The sequence below is a fragment of the Rhinolophus sinicus genome, linkage group LG05 (assembly GCF_036562045.2).
Source record: "Rhinolophus sinicus isolate RSC01 linkage group LG05, ASM3656204v1, whole genome shotgun sequence".
Lineage (NCBI taxonomy): Eukaryota > Metazoa > Chordata > Mammalia > Chiroptera > Rhinolophidae > Rhinolophus > Rhinolophus sinicus.
In genome coordinates, this window is record NC_133755.1 from 156,860,873 (window position 1) to 156,882,677 (window position 21,805).

Genomic DNA, 21,805 nt, shown 5'->3' on the forward strand with positions numbered 1-21,805 from the left:
GCAATTATGTAAGTATGCTATTTTTTAATTTTGTTTTCCCATTATTAAAATAATATATGCCTTTTGTAGTCAAAATAGAAAATACAAAAGAATAAAAAGAAGTAAAAATTCATATTTTGCTGGATATTTTGTTTACTGATCCTACTTTACTGGAGAATTAACAAATTCACAGTTTATGATATACTTCTATCTTTTAATTATAAAAACTATGTATTATTCGTTCCTTCATGGTGCATTTTTGTAAGAGGTCAAAAAAGGTTCACTACTTTATATGGTTCTACATCTTGTGATATGATCTATAATGTTTAGCCTCTGATACTGCTGCAGTCTAGTGTTTCACTGGAATTTTTCATTTTCACTTTCATGCCTTAAGTTGCAACCTTAAATTTATTGCAATATTTACATATATGGCAGCTGTTAAAATGACAGTAGTTGAATACACTTTGGGAATAGTTACTCGGGCAAATGTGTACACACACACACACACACACACACACACACACACACACACACACACATTCAAGTTACCTGTTTCTTGTAAAGTTGAACTTTTTTTCCCTGGTGGTGAAAAAAGGACATATGTGTTGATACTTATGTGATACTTATGTAATAAAATTACCCAAATCACCCACTCCATTCATGCATTTTTTTATTCATATCAATATATACTGAACAGTTTATGGAGCACCTACTCTGTACCAGGCAGTGAGCCAAACAGCATAGTAGCATAGTCAGGGAGAAGAACACCTAAAGAGAAAAATAGTATTGTCTATGGCAGGAACTGCTGAAAGGTGGTATAATCAAAATACTGTGGAATCACACAGGGGAATAGGAGAAGGTGACCCTTGAGTTGGGTGTTAGAGGATGAATGAGCAGTGACCAGGCAGAGAGAATAACATTCACACCTGCATGGAGCTATGAAAAGAAGAAAGATTGAGGCAGGAAATAAAACTTGAAAAGAAGGTTTGGATCAGCTTGTGATGAGTCTTGGGTGCCAAGCTAAGGAATTTGGGTTACATATTGCAGGTCCTGGGGAGTCAACAGAACTTTCTTTGCAGTGGAGACTGTCATAATCACTTTGGACTGGGAGGAACATTCTGCAGCAACCTGAGGACAGATTAGATTAGGAAGAAACTGGTGATAGGAGAACCAGTGAGAGGCTGTACTCAATTCAAGAGATAAGGACGGCTGAAACGTGGGCAGTCTCAAAGGATGGAGAGGAGTATTTGATCAGCAAAGCTATTTGATCAGCAAAAATAACAATATCTAATGACTGATTAAAAGGAGCACTGGATGAGGAGGAAAGGTAGAGAATATTTTTTTTTAATTGGGTATGAAAGTCAGAGAGATTGGGAAGGTATTTTAAGAAGAGGTTTAGAATCAAAGAGACTTTTTTGAAGGATAAGTGATATTTGATCATGTAGATAAATGTGAAAATACTGGGGTGGTGGGGAGACAGAGAATAATATAATTTTTTAAATCAAGGCCAATGTATTTGAAATGTTTAACGTTTTCATTTTTCCTATGTGGGAGTAGGAGAGAAAAGAGCAGATAGACCTACTTTCATATAGACAAACAGATGCCCTGGCAGAAAGGGTAATGGGTAGCTAAATATGATCAGAAGGAAGGTGCCTGACACAAGGAGATTGACAGCCCTGAGTTGCCCTCTGACCTTTCAGACCACTGAGAGAATTTCTATAATGTGCATAGAACTTAACCCAAAGCAGAAGAATGGGTAGAAGTCCTGGGGCTTTGCAGTGAAAGGGTGCCTGACATCGCCAAAGGAGACAGGTGCTTATAGATTTGACACTTCTTCCTCAGTCTCACTTTCCAATAGTGTTGTCACTTCAAAATGGCATGCAGACCACACATGAAACCATTGAACTAAGAATGAAGTTTGTGTTCCAGCCCTCGCATCTCTACATTCCACAAATATGACTTCCAACAAACCCCCTATTACGTTTGTGAATCTCAGTCTCACCAAATATAAAATGGTATGATTAACATGTTCTCTGTCTACCCCATTCAGTTTTCTGAGGAATAAATGGTGATGCTAAAAAAGGGGGTGTTGAGAACTGTAAATCACTATTCAAATGCAAGGCATCCATGTGGTTATTTTCACTATTATTGCTATGTTCACTCAGCTAAAACCATAGGATCCCCAACACTTGAGAGAACTATCATTAGAGGTCCAGTTTAATTTAGTGGCTAAAGAAATCTTCAAGTTGTATGATGAATTTCACCAATCCCAAACCATACTTTGCGAATCATGATAAAAATCAGGAACATAAGACTTTAGGCATCATTCTCTTTCATCACCCTGTAGTTCTTTCTATTCACCCAGTTCTGACTCCTAACTTGATGTGAGCCACCAGAGCCAAATTGCAAAGTAGATTTCAGGGAAGCATTTTCCAATTTGTGCAGTCTGTTCTTCTGATTTGTGGGTAGAGAATGGGAAAGAGAGTAAAAAAAGAGGGACCTTGCATTCATACCCAACTGCCTCCTCAACAATTTTCTTAGCACAGCCTCGGAGGTATTTGATCCAACACTCACTTCACTTCTTAGCTCAGCCCCCTGGCCTTCATGCCAAGCTCGCTCCTGCCTCAGTATTGCTCACAGCTTCCCTGACTACAACATATGAAGTATTAAATTGGTACAAAAGTAATTGCAGTTTAAAAGGCTAAACATAAATGCAGAAACCGCAATTACTTTTGCACCAACCGATAACCAAACATGACCAATCTCTAATTTCCTTGCCCTGCTTCACAACACTCAATAACCGGAAGATGTAAAATATACCTGTTTCTTACCTGTCCCCCCTCATGTCAATGGAAACTCCACAACAATAAGACTGTCTCTTGTTTACCATTGTAACCCCTGTGCCTGGTACATGGAGGGCATTCAGTAAATACTTGTGGAAGAAATGAATGTATGCATCTGTAAAATGGATATACCCATTTCAAATGTCTTGTGTTCTTAGGAAGATTTTAAAAATTAAAAATATAAAGGAGTAGGAGGATGATTGCTCAGGATTAAAATAAAGAAATAAAGAATGCAAAATTCAGGCAATGGATGGGCTTTGAAGTAAGTGATCATGAGGGGAGGGCAGCATGAGACAAGGGAGGAGACAGCAGGTAAAATCGCAGGTTCTGTTTGGTGACTAACTTAATCTCCAGTTACCTATGTAGGAATTTTCCAGTTTGAGGACCCCTAAATCCCTCATTCTATGCAAACCTTGGTCTCTGGCAGACTGGGATAGTTGGCGACCTTGGCTTTTAGCATCAATTTGAATTCCCCATTCAGATTTATTGGTGATGTGACCTTGGCCAAGACATATTCTCTGTGATTTTAGTTTCTCATTCGTAACTGAAGATGGAAATACCTGGATCAAAGGTTTGTAGGGATTTCTTAAAACGGACTATATAAAAGACACTTAACACATTAGATGGTTCGTAATGAGTGCTAGATAAACAAGAAATGATATTATTAAGAAGCCTGGCCTATAATTGGCATTCAATAAATGCCAGCTTAAAGAGGAGGGAAGATGCTAACCCCTGAGTATTTTTTTGTGACTTGGATGATGACTTTTCATTATAGAATTATATTATCTCAAAAAGTGTACTAAAGAACCCTTTCATTTCAATATAAATTTGCCATTCTGTTTGCAGAGCTTTATCACAACCTCTTCATCTAGTAGAAAAACACTCTCTTCATTGTCTTCATTATTATCAAATAACTATGTAGTACAGTAAAAAAAAGAAAATATTCTAAAATTTTATACATTTTAAAACATTAGTTAAATATTTTTTTTTACCTGTAAGTACAAATAATTCATTCAAAGTCCTTCAAATAAGCTTGGAAATACCATATTATAGGAAAGCATAATTTTCTTATCAACAAAAACAAATGCTCCAACTAGTTTTATGAAATAAAAGCCTTTCAAATAGTCACTTGAAGTTGATTTGAAGAAAAAAAAAGTTTTCTTGTCTGTTTCTGTTAATGCCCACATGAGTTTTACTAGTTGCAACTGAAGTCACAAAAACCAGGGTTTGATGCTTAGCTGGCAAGAAGCCAGAATAATGAAATTAATAACATATGCTGAAGAACCCATTTGTAACAATTTTTCCACTAAAAAAAAAAAATTAAAAAAAAATGAGGCAGCTGAAAGCTACTGACAGGGCTTTCTTCCCTCCACCCACCCATTTATTTTCTTTTGCTTTCTATATGTCTGAATGTTGAAGCCGAAGGTTCTTAGTTACTTTCACAATTCACGTGACTTCGACATTTAAGCAACCCTGTCGCTGTTAGACCGTTTATTTTTGTTGTTGTTTTTTTAAGTCAGAGTTGAGTTCTTCAAGTCTCTGCCAACCAGAGACACTCTCCCTTTTGGAGCCGAGCCACATGCTACCAGGGACACTTACTGAGACTGGGTCTCGGTGGTTTGGCTGGTCTCACCTGTCAGCAGCTTGCCATGGAACTCTTCTGCAGGTAACCTTCAAATCACAGAGCCCAGGGCCAAAGGTGTCTGTGTCTCATTGAGAGAAGATCCTCTGAAGCCTTCTCTTAGAACTTCTTCACTCTCACTTGATACACACCGCTCGCAAGCCTGGTAAGCTAATTTTCAAACATAGTAAATTAGGTGCAGCAAATTTGGAGGAAAGAAACACACAGACTGAAAGCAGCAACAAGCAGTCACTGATAGCTAAGCAGGAGTTGGAGACATGCTAAAATGAGGAATAGGAAAAATGCAGCACTCTCTGACCTTCCTAGAATCAAGAACTTTTACCCACTCAGCAGATTGGGGGGCATCATGGGATTTCAGGAAGCGATAGGCTGTGAATTACTGGTGTCAGTGTTCAGGTAGATAAACATGAGTCATAAGAAAATGGCATAAGAAACCTCAACTTCAGTATCCGCCATTGAAGAATGTGGGTGAGACTGTCATGCATTTTGTTCAGTGTTTAAAGATATATGTATATCTTTTATATATATATATATATATATATATATATATATATATATATATATATGTTTATTATAAAGCAATGCATATGTTATTAATGTATCCACTCTTCCTACACACAAATATTGAACCTTTTTACTATGCTATATCCCTGTATGATATCTCATTGCTTTATGCCAGGAAGAAAACATATATTAGATATAGTTCTGTCTCTTAAGGAACTAATAATTGAGTAAGAAACTAAGAGGATAAAAGCATGATGTATTATACGTGGCAAGGGTGGGGGAGGTGAGGGGAGCAAACCTTGGAGTACGTGGTCTTAAAGACCAGTCAGGAGAGAATGTAGCGAAGGAACATGCTGGGAGGCCAGTGGAAACAAAGGAGCTTCAGGAAATAATGAGATAGAGGGCAAAAAGGCTTTGCCAAAGGGATGACAGGGAGAGATTTGAAAACAAACTGCAGTGATGTTAAAATGTTACAGAGGTCAGAGTTATCCACAGAGCGGCCCCTTGCTTGTGGCCTAGTTTGTTCCATTTAAGGTACTTAATGAACTCAGAAACCACAAAAAAACATTCCACTGTGTACCTGTGAATTGATCACGAACACCCCCACCATGCTTTGTGGCCCAACTCCTTCTGCTACTACCAGACACGGAGGCCCTTGAAGGAAGCGCCAAGCCAGTACGAGGCAGAGATACAGTTAACAAAATGCTCTTTTAATAAATAATTTTAAAGAAAGCATTGGTAACTTGTAAAAGGTCTGCTTTATAGCTCTGCCAAGTATGTTACATATAGGACACTGAATATATCGGTGTCCTTATTATGAGCTATTCTTTCTCTTCTTCCTCTTGAATTCAGGAACAAACAATGAGAAAATTCAAGCAAAGATCCTTCATAGTAAAAGAAGATCACATTTGGCTTAAGGGTCTTACATATGTGTCTATAACTCTACTTAAAAAAAAAGAAGAAATGTAACAACTTAGTGTCAAAGGCATGCCATCTTCTTGAAGGTTTCCCTGCACTCTACTGACTTCTGGGAGTTTATGTGACTACCTTGGGTGGGTGATGGGGGAGGGAGAAATGATATTCTGTTGAAGGTTGTCATGATATTGAGTAGCAGACCTGTTCATTATCTCTAGAGAGAAACATATGCATTTGAGCTCTGCAATACAAATTGAAAACAACGTTTCACCAGTGCTGTCTGTTGTAGTGAGAAAAGACTAAACACCACATGGAAAGTTCTTTTGGAGGAAATACAAAAGCTTTACTGAGGACATATGGCTGATCTCAACATGAAAGGAGGTGTGACAGGAGAAAGAAAATCAAAGCTGTGTGAGGCAGGGTGAATGTATAGAAGGAAGAGCACAGAGGAACTGAATGACATTAAAAGTCAGTGAATTGGGCGTCCTAAATTATTTAAGGGGGACTAGGCTCCAAAGAGAAAACTGGGGTGTGAAAAATAATGTGGCAGCGGGCATACAGGTTATAGACATCGAATGTCACAAGCAATTGAGACAAAGAGTAATACAAGCAGGGAGATAAGCAGTGAATCACAAGATTTATGGCACAGGCCTTGGTGTACTGGGGGTATAAAATTCAAAATTTCTTAAATATCTCCATAAGTTTCTTAAAAATCATAAGGTCCTTAAAAAAAAACAAAAACAAAAAACAAAACAAAACAAAAAAAACCTGACTAAGTTTTAAAGCTGTTGAGAAAGAAAAGGGACATTTACTCTTAATTGGGGCATCAACGTAGTAAAAATAAGGGTGAGATGATAAAATAATATGGAAGCACATCCAGGATTCTTGCAAACCAGAATAAATCTGGAAACTGTAAAGATGAGGAAAAAGCCCAAATTTTTCTACGCATTCTCTTCAAAAGGAAAGCAGCCAAAGTAAAATCCATGTAGGAGGAAGGAGGATTGAAGAATCAAAGATGGCTTTGTTGCCAAAGGCAAGAAAGGCTAGGATACTTTTCAATATTTTATATTCAATCCTAACAAATACAAGATGACGTGCTGAAAACTCTTCACGGTACCCTACAAATGTGAAGCCATGGAACCCACCCAAGAATCCTACTCCATGGTTGCACTGTGATTATCATCTCCAGATGAAATGGATGGACGAAGAAACTGAAACCTGGAAAGTTTAAATATGTTTTTGAAGAAAAGCAGTTAGTAAGTGGCAGAGTAGGTTTGAACCCAGCATCTATGCTTTTCATCTTGATGGTATATTCACGACTTTTTGCCCTCAGCCATGACATCAGCAACAGTCTGGAAGGCTAGTAGATTTTTCTCATTCTAAGACATGTGACATAATGATCACTACTGTATGTTAGAGCGAATCTCCTCCAGGGATCACCCAATTATTAAGTTAGTAAATGTGTTTACCCATCTTTTGTTTCCTTCATTCATAAAATAAGCATTATTGACTGTCTAGTCTCTCCACAGATACATGTTTGACTCCATGGGAAAAACAGAAGTTGTAGAATATAGTTCTTGCTTTCAAAGACGGTGCAGTAATTGGAGAAGGCTAACTGCTATAACAATCCCAACACAATGAAATGTTTCTTTTCCCCTTCCAGGGGAGTTTGCATAGGTGTGGGGAGGCAGAATAGAGGGACTCTACTTTAGAGTTGCTCAGGAACTCATATCTTCACCGTCAAGGGTTCTGCCCTCCTCCAAGAACTGGTTTCATTCAGCTGGTTGGTGGGGAAAGAAAAAAGAATCACCTTTAGGACGTTCCTAAGGGCCAGGCCGAGGGGTGCTCCTGGCTGATGTCCCCATTCCATTGGCCACCTATTGTGTGCAAGTCCGTGCCTGACTAGAAGCTGATGACCGAGCAGAGTCTAGAAATGTCTACCGAAGTTCAAAGTCAGGAACAGACTACACTGGCTTTTACTTTTGGTTCCAAATGTTGGATCAGTGAGGCTTTGGAGGGGAAAATATACACTTCTCTAGGATGTTCAAGCAGGAAGGGATTTGATAGAGTGGATCAGAGACTAACAAAATCATTGTAAGAGCAGACTGCACCAAGGTCAAGAAAGCTGCTGCTAATGGTTAGGAAATCGGGAAGGGCAGGATTGTCAGGGAGCCACAGCTGATTGCCAATAGCCCTCAAGTAGGTGGTTTCCAGGAAATGCTGGCAAAATCATCATGTTGTCTTCTGGCCCTGTGCTGAGCCCCACATGTTTTCCTGTCACTATCGGAGCAGCAATGGCCTTTCCTCTCTCCCACCAGGCAAATCTCACACACGGGCCTCTGATTCTCAGACCTGAAACTGAAACCCGGTGGCAAGGGCATCCAGGAAGCATGGTGTTCAGGCCTTCAACTCCTCCAGTAGAGGAAAGAACAAAGAAGGGTGTGAAGATGGTTTTAAGATGACAATAGACAACCGAACGTGGGGTGGGGGACATTTTTATTTTCTTTATACAAATTTTAGTTTAGAAATTATAGAAAGGGAAAACTCTGTGTGTTAGAATCCTATGTATTAGACCTTGATTCAGTCTTTCATCCATTGCTGTTAAGCTGTCTTTTATGTTTCAGCGCCAGTTTTCAAAGTATAATATTTGGAAAGTTAACATATCATATTTGTATTTGAGGAGCTGCATTTAGTTTGGGGTCAAGGATGATTTGTTTCCTAAGAGGTTCTGATGAAAACAAATAATTATAAAAATCGTTAGATTCAGGACAGATGCCATCTACCTACCATTAAATTGATGGGTAGTAACCAGTCCATGACATGAATGAGTATTAACATGTAATCTTTGCCAGCAACAGTGACCTCAGTCTCGTCTCTAATTTTAGCTCTAGCTTCTCAGGAACCGTTAGTCAAATCATTGATTTCACGTTATTTGTGATTTGGCGGTGGGTGGGGAGGCGGGTTGCAATAGACCTTGTACAGTACAATGAAGGATTTTCTTTCTTTTTTTCTTTTGCTGGAATTCTGTGGTTGTTATTATTTTAAACCATAGCTTCAATTCGGTTTTAATAGTTCCTCGTGACTTTGTTGCTTTATCAATCTCTATGCTGAAGTAGTTCCATGCCTTAGGTGTTCATTTTGTAGAGAAGATTACAGTGAAGCAAGTACAGTTGCAGATCACCGTGTGTGTATATAACCAATCAAGTGTCTAGGGCAATTCATAAATGCAAGCCTCAGCCTATGCCTACATATAAAAATGGAGGTGATACAAATCCACTGGTGTAAATGTCACTTTCTGGTGGGTGAACAGGACCAAACAGTTCTGTAGGATTTAATCAAGTCTGACAGCGGCAGGCATCAATCAGTGTGAGCAAACTCCAAGCATCTCCACCTCAACTGTGTCTTCCATGGGGCTGCAGGCAGAATGTGAGCAGTTTGCTTTTATTATGAATGATGAGTGCATATTTACTAACATTTACTGAAAAGTGTAATAGTAGCAAATGCTTATATGATGTTACTACTCATCAGACATTGAGTTGGAACTGTTATGTTACAGAGGCCAATCAATTAGTAAGTTGCCCAAAGTCACAGGCAATAGTCTGATTTCAAAATCCAAGTTCTTACCCACGGTGGTAATATATGGCCTGCAACTGTAGTGATTTTGACTGCCTCAAGTGCACATAAAACAACTGCCTATGTCTTCAAGACTATCATACTCAATGAAGGCGTTATTATAGGAAGAGATGAAATCAGGCACCCTTTCTATTTTCACAATCCTGAATTAAGGGCGTAAGGCTCATCCTTCCCTTGAGTGAGTCCTGTTCTCGTTGGAAATGATTGGCTTCCTATTGCAATCACAGTGTAAGTAGGGGCAGGGAATATGGGAGATGACCTTTAATGAGATTTTTTTCCAGGAACTCATCATGAGTTATGGCATAAATATGAAGAAGTTACCTTAGAGGATTGGGGTAGTTCTAGGCTATCAATATGTAATTTCATTGCAAATGAATTTCTGTATGTATAATTTTAATGTAAATCTGTATCTGTCTAATGTGTCAATTGGAAAGCACTATTTGTAACAGCAAAAGATTGGAATCGACATGACTATCTAGTACTGGTTAAATGAATGATAATCTATCCTTATAATGAAATGTGCAATTTAAAAATTGAGAAAGCCCTCTACATATTCATGCAAAAATATTTAAAATATACTGTTGAGGTATAAAACATCATTCAGAGAGTATATTACCACTTAAAAAGTATAAAAAAAGATAAAAAGGATAAGAAAAAAGTAAACCTATAACTGTATTGGCTTACACAGGAATAAAGTTTTTCTGGAAAGATAAATAAGAAAATAACAATGGGGGTTACCTGTGAAGTGATGGGAACTGAGAAGAAAGGGAATAGGATGGGAGAAAGACTCTTCCCTATATATCATTTTATCTGTTGTATTGTCTGAACCATGGAAATATGTTCCCTATATTGAAAATTTATTTAAAAATTAAAAGAAGCATTTATTGAATACTTGGGCATGGACTATCCCAGGTAGGTACTATGGGTGGGGTGCACAGAAAAGACAAGGTTCTCAAATCTTTCTTTGGACAAACAAAACATATGCTACTTAACTCTTACTTAAACCACAACATAGAAGGAAACACAAATTAGGGAAAGAAGGACTCCTGCCATAAGTACTAGGGGCATGCAGAGAATGTGCTGAATATAATCAGGAATATCTTTCCCAGGGAACCGAATTGCAGGTCTTGGTTTGAGAGAACCGAGATATGGTGTCATAAACAATGACCATGTACATGCAGCATTATGGCAGATACAAGTGTGGGGATCACACTAAAGATTTTAGTCGTTGAGTAAGATTGACGGGCTGGTGTCTTGAGAGGGTGGAACATTGGTAGCTTGAGTCTCTCATCACAAGAACAACAGAAAAGGGTTATATTTATTTTATTTACATAGTTGAACTAAGTCTTGGTTTATATTTATATTCTACTCTCTTTACTAACTGGATTCTATTACTGTTTGTAATAGCTTTTAATGGATCTTCTTAGATGTTCCAGGTACATATTTAAACCACTTATAAAAGATAATAATTTTACTCCTAACTTTATAATTTTTATGTCTCTATATTCCTCTCTCCCACCCCCCGCTTTATTGTAATTGCATTGGCTGGAACCTAAACACAATTTTTAATAACAGTAGTGATACTGGGTATTTTTCTTGTTCCTAATTTAGAGGAAATCATGTAGCTGGCTATTGAGATAAGATATATTTTATTATGTTAAGGAGTCATTTTATTAAGTGTTAATTAAGTACTTACATAGGTTTTTTTTTTTTTTTTTGTTTTTTTTTTTTTTTTTAAGCAAGAATAGATATTGAATTGTGTTGAATGCCTTTTTAGCATCTATGGAAATGTTCATATTTTTTTTCTTTTAGACCTATGAATACAATGGATTATAATAATAGATTTGCAACATTGAACCATCCTTGCATTTCACAGTTATCTACACTAGATTATAGCATTCTGTTTTTTAAGGTGTTGCTATATTCTTTTTGCCAATATTTTATTCAAAAGGTTTGTGTTCATATTCATAAATAACAGGTCCATATAGTTTTCTTCAGGATCTGTGGCAGGCAGACTTTAAGGTGACATTGTAGTGTTTATGCCCTTGTACAATCGACTTCCTTTGAGTACATATTGGCTCCATGACTTGCTTCTGACGAATGGAATATGGCAAAGGTTATGGGACAAAACTTCCATATTTACCTTACCTTATATACATCTCCATTTGGCTAGCAAACTTTCTCTTGAGTCTCTCACTTCATTGGTGTCTTTGAAAAAATTAAACTGGCATGAATTCTACCACCACAAATAAATGAATTCTACTAACCACCTAAGTGAGCTCAAAACCAGATTTTTCTCTAATCAGGCATCCAGATGAGAAGGCATCCCAGCTGATATGTTTATGGCAGAAGATCCAGTTAAGCCATACTTGGACTCCTGACTCATAGAAAATACGAGATCATAAATGTGTGTTGTTTTAGGCTGCTAAGTTTATGGTAATTTATTATGCATCACAGAAGCTAAATAATATAGTGACAATCCTTATTAGGCTTTGGAATCAAGGTGGCTTATGTTTTCTGGAAAAGATTGGGAAGTTTTTCTTGTTTATTTATCCTCTGAAAGTAATTAAGTAACATTATCTTCCCAAAGTTCGGTGGAAACTCTCTGTTAACTATTTTCATCTGGTGCTTTTTAGAGAGGAAGTTCTTTGACAATTTTCTCTATTTCTTGTATAGATTTTTCTTTTTTTTTTTTTCCAGGAGTCAGTTTTGGTAAACTATATTTTTCAATAAAAATGCTCTTTTTGTTCAGATGTTTTCATTTATTGGTATTGAATTGAGCAAAACACTCTCTTATAATTCTCTTAATTTCCTTTATTTCTGAACTTAAAAAAAACCAGGTCAGTGAGTGTTTTAATCTATTTTTTCCAACAACAAACAGTTTTGAATGTTTTTATTGCTTTCATTTATTTATTTATTGGTTTATTTATTTTCTAATTAACATCATCTTTATTAATTCCTTTTTAATATTTTTATTTCTTTTCTTACATTTTAGATATATGCATATTCTGTTTGTAACCTTTGCTGTTTATTGATAAAATATTTAAGACTACAATATTTTCTCTGAAAATTATGTTCATTATATCTTGTTAGTTTTAATATGGAGTGTTTTAATTATCAGCATTTTTAGACATTTTATAATTTGAGATTACATTTTTTAGCAAGTTGTTGTTAAGAATTTTCTAACTTCTAGGAACTGGGGGCATTTTGTTGCTTTTGTTAATTTTGTTTCAATGAATTGTGATCAGATGATATTTTATGTATTAATTTTACTCTGGAGTATACTGAGATATTCTTTCTTGCCAAGTATGATTGATATCTATAAAAGTTTTGTGGATACTTGAAAATAAGATATATTCTCTATTTTCATGGTTCAATTCCAAATATAAAGCACTTGACTTCTGACATTAAATATTGCTGTAAGGATATATGAGGGAAAACTGATTGTTTTATCCCATATAAGTGATATCTTTTCCCAACTGCTCAAAGGATTTCTTTATTTTTTAAGTCCAATAACTTTACTAAAAATGTTCAGGTGTTGAATATCTGTAACACATGACCTGAGTGCTTTTTATTAGACCCAAGTGCTTTTTATTTTAGGAACGTTTTCTTCAATTGGATATATAAATATTTTATCTATTCTATTTTCCCTTTCATAGACTCCTTCTGCATATGGTGTGTCGCCATTTCCTATTTTCTATTGCTATTTTCTCTCTAATTCTTTTTAATTATTTATCTCAATTGTGTCTGTTTATTTTTGTCATTTCTTTCATCTGTGTCCACTGATTATTTTTCCCCTCAACATTTATTCCCTTTTGAATTCCTTCTATATCTTTCCTCATTTTTTTGTGCTTTTATTTTTCCTTTTTCCTTATTGAGTTATGCAGTTTTCCCTACGACAATATTCTCTTCACCTCTTCCCTAAGCTTTTGCTCTCCTGTTTTGTGGTCTTCATCCCCAGAAGCCATTGTACATTCAGTTAAAAATTTTGTATAGCAAAATATTTGTTTAAAATTCAGTCTGTTTCATGGTGACATTTTTCTTTTTTAACATGGTAAGCAGTTTGGTTAATAACTTTTGCTGCTTGTTTCCTTCTTTATTGTTATGGCTTCTCTGCATAGATGTGTGCTAATTTCTCCTTATGGTTTATTATTGTATGAATTGAGTGTGGACCTGTTACAATTAGAGATTCTTATTAGTGGGGGACGGACAAGGTATTAATCTAGAGTAGCCTGTTTTTGTTTTCTTGGTAACAGACTCTATCTTACCCTCAGTTATCACAAATCTAGGTAGCTTCATGCAAATATGGCTTTCTGTATGATTCTGTTTTTGTTTTTTTCTTTTTGTAAATCCTTCTCTTTTTCTGATTTAATAATTCTATTTGGTTAGGGGTAAGGGATGATGTCTTCTACCTTCAACTAGCTCACTCCTGTTTCTACACCCCCCTTTGAAGATACAGACAAGTATTTTGATCCTCATGTCTAACTCTCCCCTTCACAAAGTACATTTTGATTATGCCTTCAAAAATCTGCCACCATCGTGTTCTTATTCTCTGCTGTCCTTGCAGCTTCTGTATGCACTCTACTGCTTTTGGAAACCTTTAGAAATATTGTAATGCCAAGTGTTAAAAATGGAATTTGTACTTTTGTTTTTAACTTTGCTTATATTCCTTTTGGTAGTACCCAAGAATAAAAGAATTCTGGATATGAATTTCCATGTCTATACCAGAAGTCAATAAATGCTTCTTGAGTGACTCCGATCAACAACCTCTAGTAAAGTTATATCACCTCTACAGAGTAACTATTTACTGCATTGTGGCAAACATCTGGTTTTATTTTTTTTTAATTTTTTCTGTCTTGCTTCCTCTCCCTCATACTGTGATTATGATGGGGCCATCAATTTCATTACCGTACTTCCTGAATATAAGGGTAGGCACACAATGTTATCCCTTAAGGCAAAGTACTTAGCCCAGTTTAGGCACATGACCCAAGCAGTATCAAGCAGAGCTCTTTGGGGAGATTATTATAGAGTAAGCGGATATGATCTTTCTTCTTTCCAGATTTCAAGCCATACAAATCCTGTAAACCTCGTGCTCCTTGAAGGTTTTTTCCTTCACATAGGAAAAAGTTTGCCTAAGAGTGCAGAAATGGAGGGAGAGAAGACAATTCCTCATGCCATCTCTTGAGTACCTATCTAACTATGCTTAAAACCAGTCTGTTATTGTTATGTGACCCAATAAATACTCTTTTTTGCTTGAACTAATTTGAATTGAGGTTTCATCTCTTGCAACCCATCCAGTCATGACTGATTCTAAGATATTTAAGTTTTCCAGATTTATTATTGACTTAGGGATCTTTTTTGAAAATTCAAAACATTTTCCAATTATTTTGACTGATGAATATGATATATATGAGATTTTAAATATGTTTAATTAAATTATACTTTCATACATGTACTTTATTTTAAAATTTATTCTCTTATTGCATCATTAAAACTCAAACTTAGATTTCTATACAATAATTATCACTGTTTAAAAGAAACTGAAAAAATAAAAATAAAAATAAAAAATAAAATTTTTATTTTTTGTTATATTGTTTTCATGTTTGTTTTTATGTTTTATGTTATGTTATGTTTTTATGTTTTATGTTATGTTATGTTAAGACTGCAAGCATTTATGAGATTTTCTTAAAAATGTCAGATAATCTTCCCACTATTCTGAATTCCTTTGATGTGTTTCCTCAGATATAGCTCTGATTTTCAAAATATGCACTCAATAGTTTTCTGTTAACTAAAATATAGCAAGGTGACATCATTCCTTTCAGAAAGAACATTGCACAACCTTGAATTCCTAGGAGGTAAACTTGCCTTTGGTAGATGGTATAATGCCAGACCAGTGGTTATTTTCCTGTGATGCTAGAGCCAGATGGAAATATCGGCAACTCTCTGTGCCATAAAAGGCTTGAGCAATTTTGGATACTCATGGTCACTTCACCTCCAATGACTTTGTGACAATGGACAGTGTGGCTTTTTAGAGTCTGAGAATGAAAAGAGACTGTGTAGAAACAGTGCTCCTTACTGAAAAGCAAGATTTACAATTTACACATCTGGCTTTTGGCCATTAAGCAGACTTTTCTACGGCCAATGCAAGCAAAGTTGTACTTCAAAATCAGATAGGTCTTAGGTTTATCTTACTTCTATTGTTATCATCAGGTATCCTACCTGTAAAGAATCGCTCTTTTATTAAAAAGTGACTCCCTGATAAGCACACTGGCTTTGCATGACTTCTACATACTGTAATAAAAAAACAATATATATGAAATAAAACAGAATTTGATCAATATCTTTAATGTAAAAATTGTGTAGTACTGACGATATGCCTAAACTCTCTTACTGTATTAGACAAAAATCCTTAGATAAAAGAGTATAATTTAATAAATATTTAATAATATAGTACACATATATAATAAATATAAATTCCATATTTCTTAGAAATCTACATGCTGAAATAAATGTTCATAGAAACTGATAAGTTTAACTGTTATTCATGAAAAAATCTTGTTTTTCACAAATATAAGTAAAAATTAATAATTACAAATTTACATAACACTTTACCTAAAAAGAAAAAGACGGAGGCCCAGTGGTGATGTTAAATTCTGGGCAGCTAACCTCACCCAAGAGTTCCTCAATTGAGAATAATTGTCCTGAGTGTATGTCTTAATTGGTCTTGGCTGCTGGGCTTGAGCTATGTCTTAGGAGGAACTCATTTGGGGTAGCGGGGGGAGGGGAGGCAGCTGCCTGAGACAGCTCTAAATGAAATCCAAGGCTTGCAGCCACAAAGTTAGTTCTGAATTCACTCTTCCTTTCTCATCTTCACGATAAATGGGTGTGCATGACCCTCCCCCTCCTCCAGACACACTGTAGATATTCCTATGATTAGTTTTCTTCTTCCAAGCTGTCCACAGGTTGATTTTAACCTGATTTGAACAAAGAAACACGTTGGTGCAAGGAGCATAGGTCATACATGGGAGCCCGAGTGTGGCCCAGGGTTGTCTTGTGTAGTATTTTTGACTAATGATACACATGACTCAGGATTTAGAAGGGAGATTATAGTAAGAGCAAATGCTTATTGGGTGCTTACTAAATGCCAGGCACTGTTAGTGCATTAAAATACCGTCATTAAATAACAGTGTGTATAAGATGAGCACTGGTATTCTTCCCATTTTATAGAGGAAGGAACTGAGAGCTGGAACAAAGTTCCCAACTTCACACGACTACTACGTAGTCGATTGGGAATTCAAACCCAGGTAGTTTGTCTTTAGAGGGCAGGCTTTTAATCACCACATTCTACTTTCTCCAATGCGGTGTTTCATCCTCTTACATATTAAAAGATTTTGAGGAGAACATAAAATGAAGGACTATTTGAGGGAGAAAAAGGAAGGTTGACCCCTAGAATCAAGACAAGCTATCAGGGGGCAAGAAAGAGTTACTAAGAAGGAGCTGGAAGGGAAATGACTAAAAATCTCTCTCTCCCCCCTTCTTTTTCTCTAATAATTCTGAATGTATTAATAAAGAGGCAGGCTTGGAAGAAACAGACATGAACAGAGAAGATACAAAAAATTAAAATACTATGTTTTATACTCTTAATTGAGAATGAATTTCAAAATTTCTAATATAAAAGATTCAAAGTCCATCAAATCAAACTGAGAAATAGATGTTTAGGAATGAAGCCATGCACTAAGTTACCAGATAGCTCAAATTCATAGCCACTTAATTATTTGGTTTGAAACTTGTACAAAAATAGTTTGCATGGTAAATAAACACAAAAACTGAAAAACGTCTTACAGAAATATGCAAAGTGTTTCTTATTAAATTTGCCTACCACAAATCTAACCAGATTAATATAATTCAGGGAAAGAGAGTTTTACCACAGAAATTAAACAGGTGGTAAACTTACCTTAGTTTGTAGTTTATTTAATATAAACTTCCAACTTTAAAGAAACATATGTAAAACTTTTTGCATTGCATGGTGGAGATGTTTATTTGTGTTTTAGCCATCAGCATGCCATTGGCCATTTCAACACTGGGAGGATTAGCTGCAAGCAAGATGAAAATGGTATCATTGTCTTAAGTGTTTTAAGATATAGTTTTCCTTTTGTTCTGGTTAAAAAAAATTATTTTGGGGGCCGGCCTGGTGGCTCAGGCAGTTAGAACTCCGTGCTCCTAACTCCGAAGGCTGCCAGTTCGATTCCCACATGGGCCAGTGGGCTCTCAACCACAAGGTTGCCAGTTCAATGCCTCAAGTCCCGCAAGGGATGGTGGGCAGTGCCCCCTGCAACTAAAATTGAACACAGCACCTTGAGCAGAGCTGCCGCTGAGCTCCCGGATGGCTCAGTTGGTTGGAATGCGTCCTTTCAACCACAAGGTTGCCGGTTCGACTCCCGCAAGGGATGGTGGGCTGTGCCCCCTGCAACTAGCAACGACAACTGGACCTGGAGCTGAGCTGTGCCCTCCACAACTAAGACTGAAAGAACAACTTGACGCCGAACAGAACTCTCCACAACTAAGATTGAAAGGATAACAACTTGACTTGGAGAAAAGTCCTGGAAGTGCACACTGTTCCCCAATAAAGTCCTTTTCCCCTTCCCCAATAAAGTCTTTAAAAAAAATTATTTTGATGTCATTAATAGTATTCCAGGCATTTCTGGCAAGCCTAAATGTTGAGAATAATAAATGGAATATTCTGAAGATATATTTTGTTGGACAGAAAACCTAGGAATGTCTGAATCATCTGCCAGACCAATAACCCCTCTGTGGGAGGTCGCTGAGAGAGATTATGTGTAAGACACTGATTAGCAAAAGCAGTGATTAGTGCTTTTGATTATTAGCTAGCCTAATGATCTACTGCAGAATATCAGTGAGTTAGGAAGGGTAATGCACGGGAGTCCTTTCCTTCTTCGAATAGACAGGCCCAGGTTGCTTCAAACCAAAGTAGGCCATAATGAGCTTTGTCCACTTCAACCCTAAAGACCAATCCCAAGACTCAGATCTTACCACCACTATGTAAGAAGACATGAATCCAAAGCATATTCATCAACACCAGAGGAAAGGGGAGAGTGAACTTCTTGGACAAGTTGAGCTCAACTGCCCTGTAGGAGAATAAACATTCCTACGTGAAAAGAACAAAGGTGGCCAGAGCGTCTCAGAGCTGTCCCGAATTTCTTATTGTTCTGATTGAATAAATGAAATGGATGGCTACTGAAAGCTATGAAGAAAATAAAACAGACTAAGGTAATAGAAAATGACAGGGTGGCAGTGGCTATTTTAGATATTGGAGACATTTAAGTACAAGTAAGTGACATTTAAGTAGGTACCTACTTCATATGAAAGAATAACTCCAGCAAAGATGGGAAGAAGAGTGTTCCAGGAAGTGGGACTGCTCAGTATAGGCCTTAATATAGAAACAAACTGGAGTGTTTCAGGAAGAGCAAGAAGTCCTTTGTGGGTGGAGCGGACTGAGGCAAGAGGAGAGGGCTATAAAATGAGCCTGGAGAGGAAGGCAGAGGCCAGATGAGGTAGGGCATTGTAGGCCATGCAAAAGAGCTTGGATTTTATTCTTACTGTAATGGGAAGCTATTGGCAGACTTCTAAGCAGAGTGTAATAGGAACTTATTTGTTTTTTAAAGATCACTCTGACTATTCTGCTGAGAATAGATTCCATGAGGACAAGAATGGTATTAAGAAGACCAATAAGGAGGAAAGTTCCTGCATTTGTTTATAAGGTGATAGGAGTGTGAACTAACAATCAGCATTAAACTAAAGGTGGTTCTGTCTCCCTTGAGAGACAAATTTAGCAAAGGTCAGAGGTGTCCCTTAAGCATCATTGTGAGGCTATTTCCCTAGTCATTGGCTACCATGTAGCTACAGGGAACCAATGAAACCATCATTTCAGTTCCCAAAGCCTTTTATGAATGCCTATTTAATGTTATCTCCAGAATCTTCTGATAGGGGTCAATACAGACATGAATATTCCCCCAAGGTAACATTGTACAGTATCTTCAATTGTTACCTTCCATTCTATTTTCTATCTGGATTTATGCTCTGTTCTAATTTTACCTGAGTTCATGAGAAAGGGTTGTACAATGAGCATTGGGTTACAGAATAGCCCAAGTAACGCAATGCCAACATCACGTGATGATGTTTCCTGCTACCTTATAAAATTTAATAATGCAACCCCCTTCATTATCAAACTCTCACAAAGTTTCTACAATGAGTCAAACCCCATAATTTCCCACAAATAAACTTTATTACCCTAAAAAACGAATCTTTCCTTTCTTGATTCCACTGAGAAATTAAGGTCTGCAATATTAAAGTCTTCATTCCAAAGCCATCTTCCTGCCTTCTCCCATTCCATCACTGAAGCCTGTGTAGCAACTTTAGCCAACTACAAAGCCTGATTATTCTATCTCTAAATCTGCCATATTTTTCACTTTCCAAAATTCCCGTAAGAACATTACTAATGTAGCCTGATATCCATTCAATACTAAATACTAAATCATTCAAGTGTCATTGACATTATGCAATAGGAACCTTTTGTAGAATAGGAGCCCGAGGCCTACAAATATCCTACAAAAGCCTTTCATCAAAAGCAGAATAAAATAACTCTAAACCATGGCCCCCAGTAGCCCACAGGATCTCAGTCCCATCTACTCTCCAAACTCATCTTCTATCACAGCCTCTCATTTGGGGTGTTCAGAAACACACAAGGGGGCTACTTTTCCTAGTTTGTCCAGGACTTTCCTTGTGTTACCACTGAAATTCCATGTCCCGAGAACCCCCTCCATTCTGGGGAAACAGGATGGATGGCTACCCTACCACAGGTTTGCTTTCTTTTTCAGACATGCAGTCTGGTTTCTTTGCATGGGACATTCTTCTCCCAGATGCTTCTCTAGCTCACTTCTTCTGATCATTCAGTTCTTTATTCCAAAAAGTCTTTTCAGAAAGCCTACCCCTAATCACCTGGATTGTTATCTGATATTATATCTTTCATTTTTCCATTTAATTATTTTTTTGTATGTTTCTTCCTCTAGCATATAAACTCCATGAAGTACTTTATCTTCCTCTCTGCTGTATCCCTACCTCCAAGCACAGTACCTAACACATGGCAGCTTCTCCAAAATTATTTGTGGGGTGAATAATTTTTCTTTTCTGTTCTAGTCTTCATGTCCTAAACATACAGGTCATAATCAGAGGTACCAACAAAAACAGACTTTGTGTTCATTCAATAATTTAAAATTTCAGAACTAGTAAAACTTTATGAACTATGTCAAGTCAGCAAGTGGGAGAAGGCACTGAATTCAGTCAGTCCATGCTGAAAGGCTTAACCAGATGGACAAATTGTTTAAGTGGTTTAAAACTGTATCTAATGAAGAAATTGCTTCCTTCATGTCCTTTTGGAACTGTTATGACTCCCCTTCCCCCTTTCTAACATGAATCAGTTCTCTAAAATGGGGATACCGCCTTCTGTAAATTTTGTCTGTAGTCTTGCACGGGGCAAAAGGCTTATCACGTCCTTGAACCCTTATTCTGAGCATATTCAATACTAGATGCCTAGAACAAGGCCTGGAAGTTTCCTCAAATTCTGGGTTCTTTGTTGTTATTTCTAATTTTAAGATTTTCCAAAATAGAATTTCTTCCTGACCCACAGCTTTGTTCAGCTCAAATTACCACAGCAGTCCATTTAGAAACCCTCCTTTCCCTCCTCCAATGTTCCTACATATTCTTAGACTCGTGAGCCCTTACTAGAAAACCCATGATTTTGTAACTCCCCCAAAAATATTAGGCGTGAGAAGGTGGGATACGCAGAGGTCCTCTTTTACCTTAAATTCCATTCTTCTGTTGCCAGGTATGAGGCTGAATACCTTGGAAGTCCCTCCCAACAATGGACAACTGACTTCATTTCAAAAAATTAATTGAAGTAAACCTTACCCAAGCCAGCCGCTCAACCCTACAGATGAACAAAGGGCTGGAGAGGTGGAGAGGCCAGGTGGCTATGTCACTGCACCTCCAGAGGGCTCTCTAATGATTCTGCTAAGAAGGTAAGTGGACCCCTGATAATAAGTAGATCGGAACAGCCTGCTTTAAAATAAGCACCGGGAACCTGGATACGGAATGTTTACTGTGTTGTCTCCTGGAGCTGACTAACTGGGCAGGCATCTCTAGGAGCCCCGCCAGGAGAGCTCTGCTGAGAAGTGACACTTCCCCACCTCCCACACTATGCTTGCCTTCCTGA

The 21,805-nt window shown here is 37.1% G+C and overlaps 1 long non-coding RNA gene across 1 annotated transcript in view; it reads left to right on the forward strand.

Annotated features, from left to right (window-relative positions):
• LOC141571901 (uncharacterized) overlaps nucleotides 1-21,512 on the forward strand; it is a 192,967-nt gene extending 171,455 nt beyond the window's left edge. Inside the window, exon 3 of the long non-coding RNA XR_012496949.1 lies at nucleotides 21,419-21,512. This is a non-coding gene — a long non-coding RNA (uncharacterized LOC141571901). The remainder of the gene's footprint in view (nucleotides 1-21,418) is intronic.
• Nucleotides 21,513-21,805: the final 293 nt, after the last annotated feature.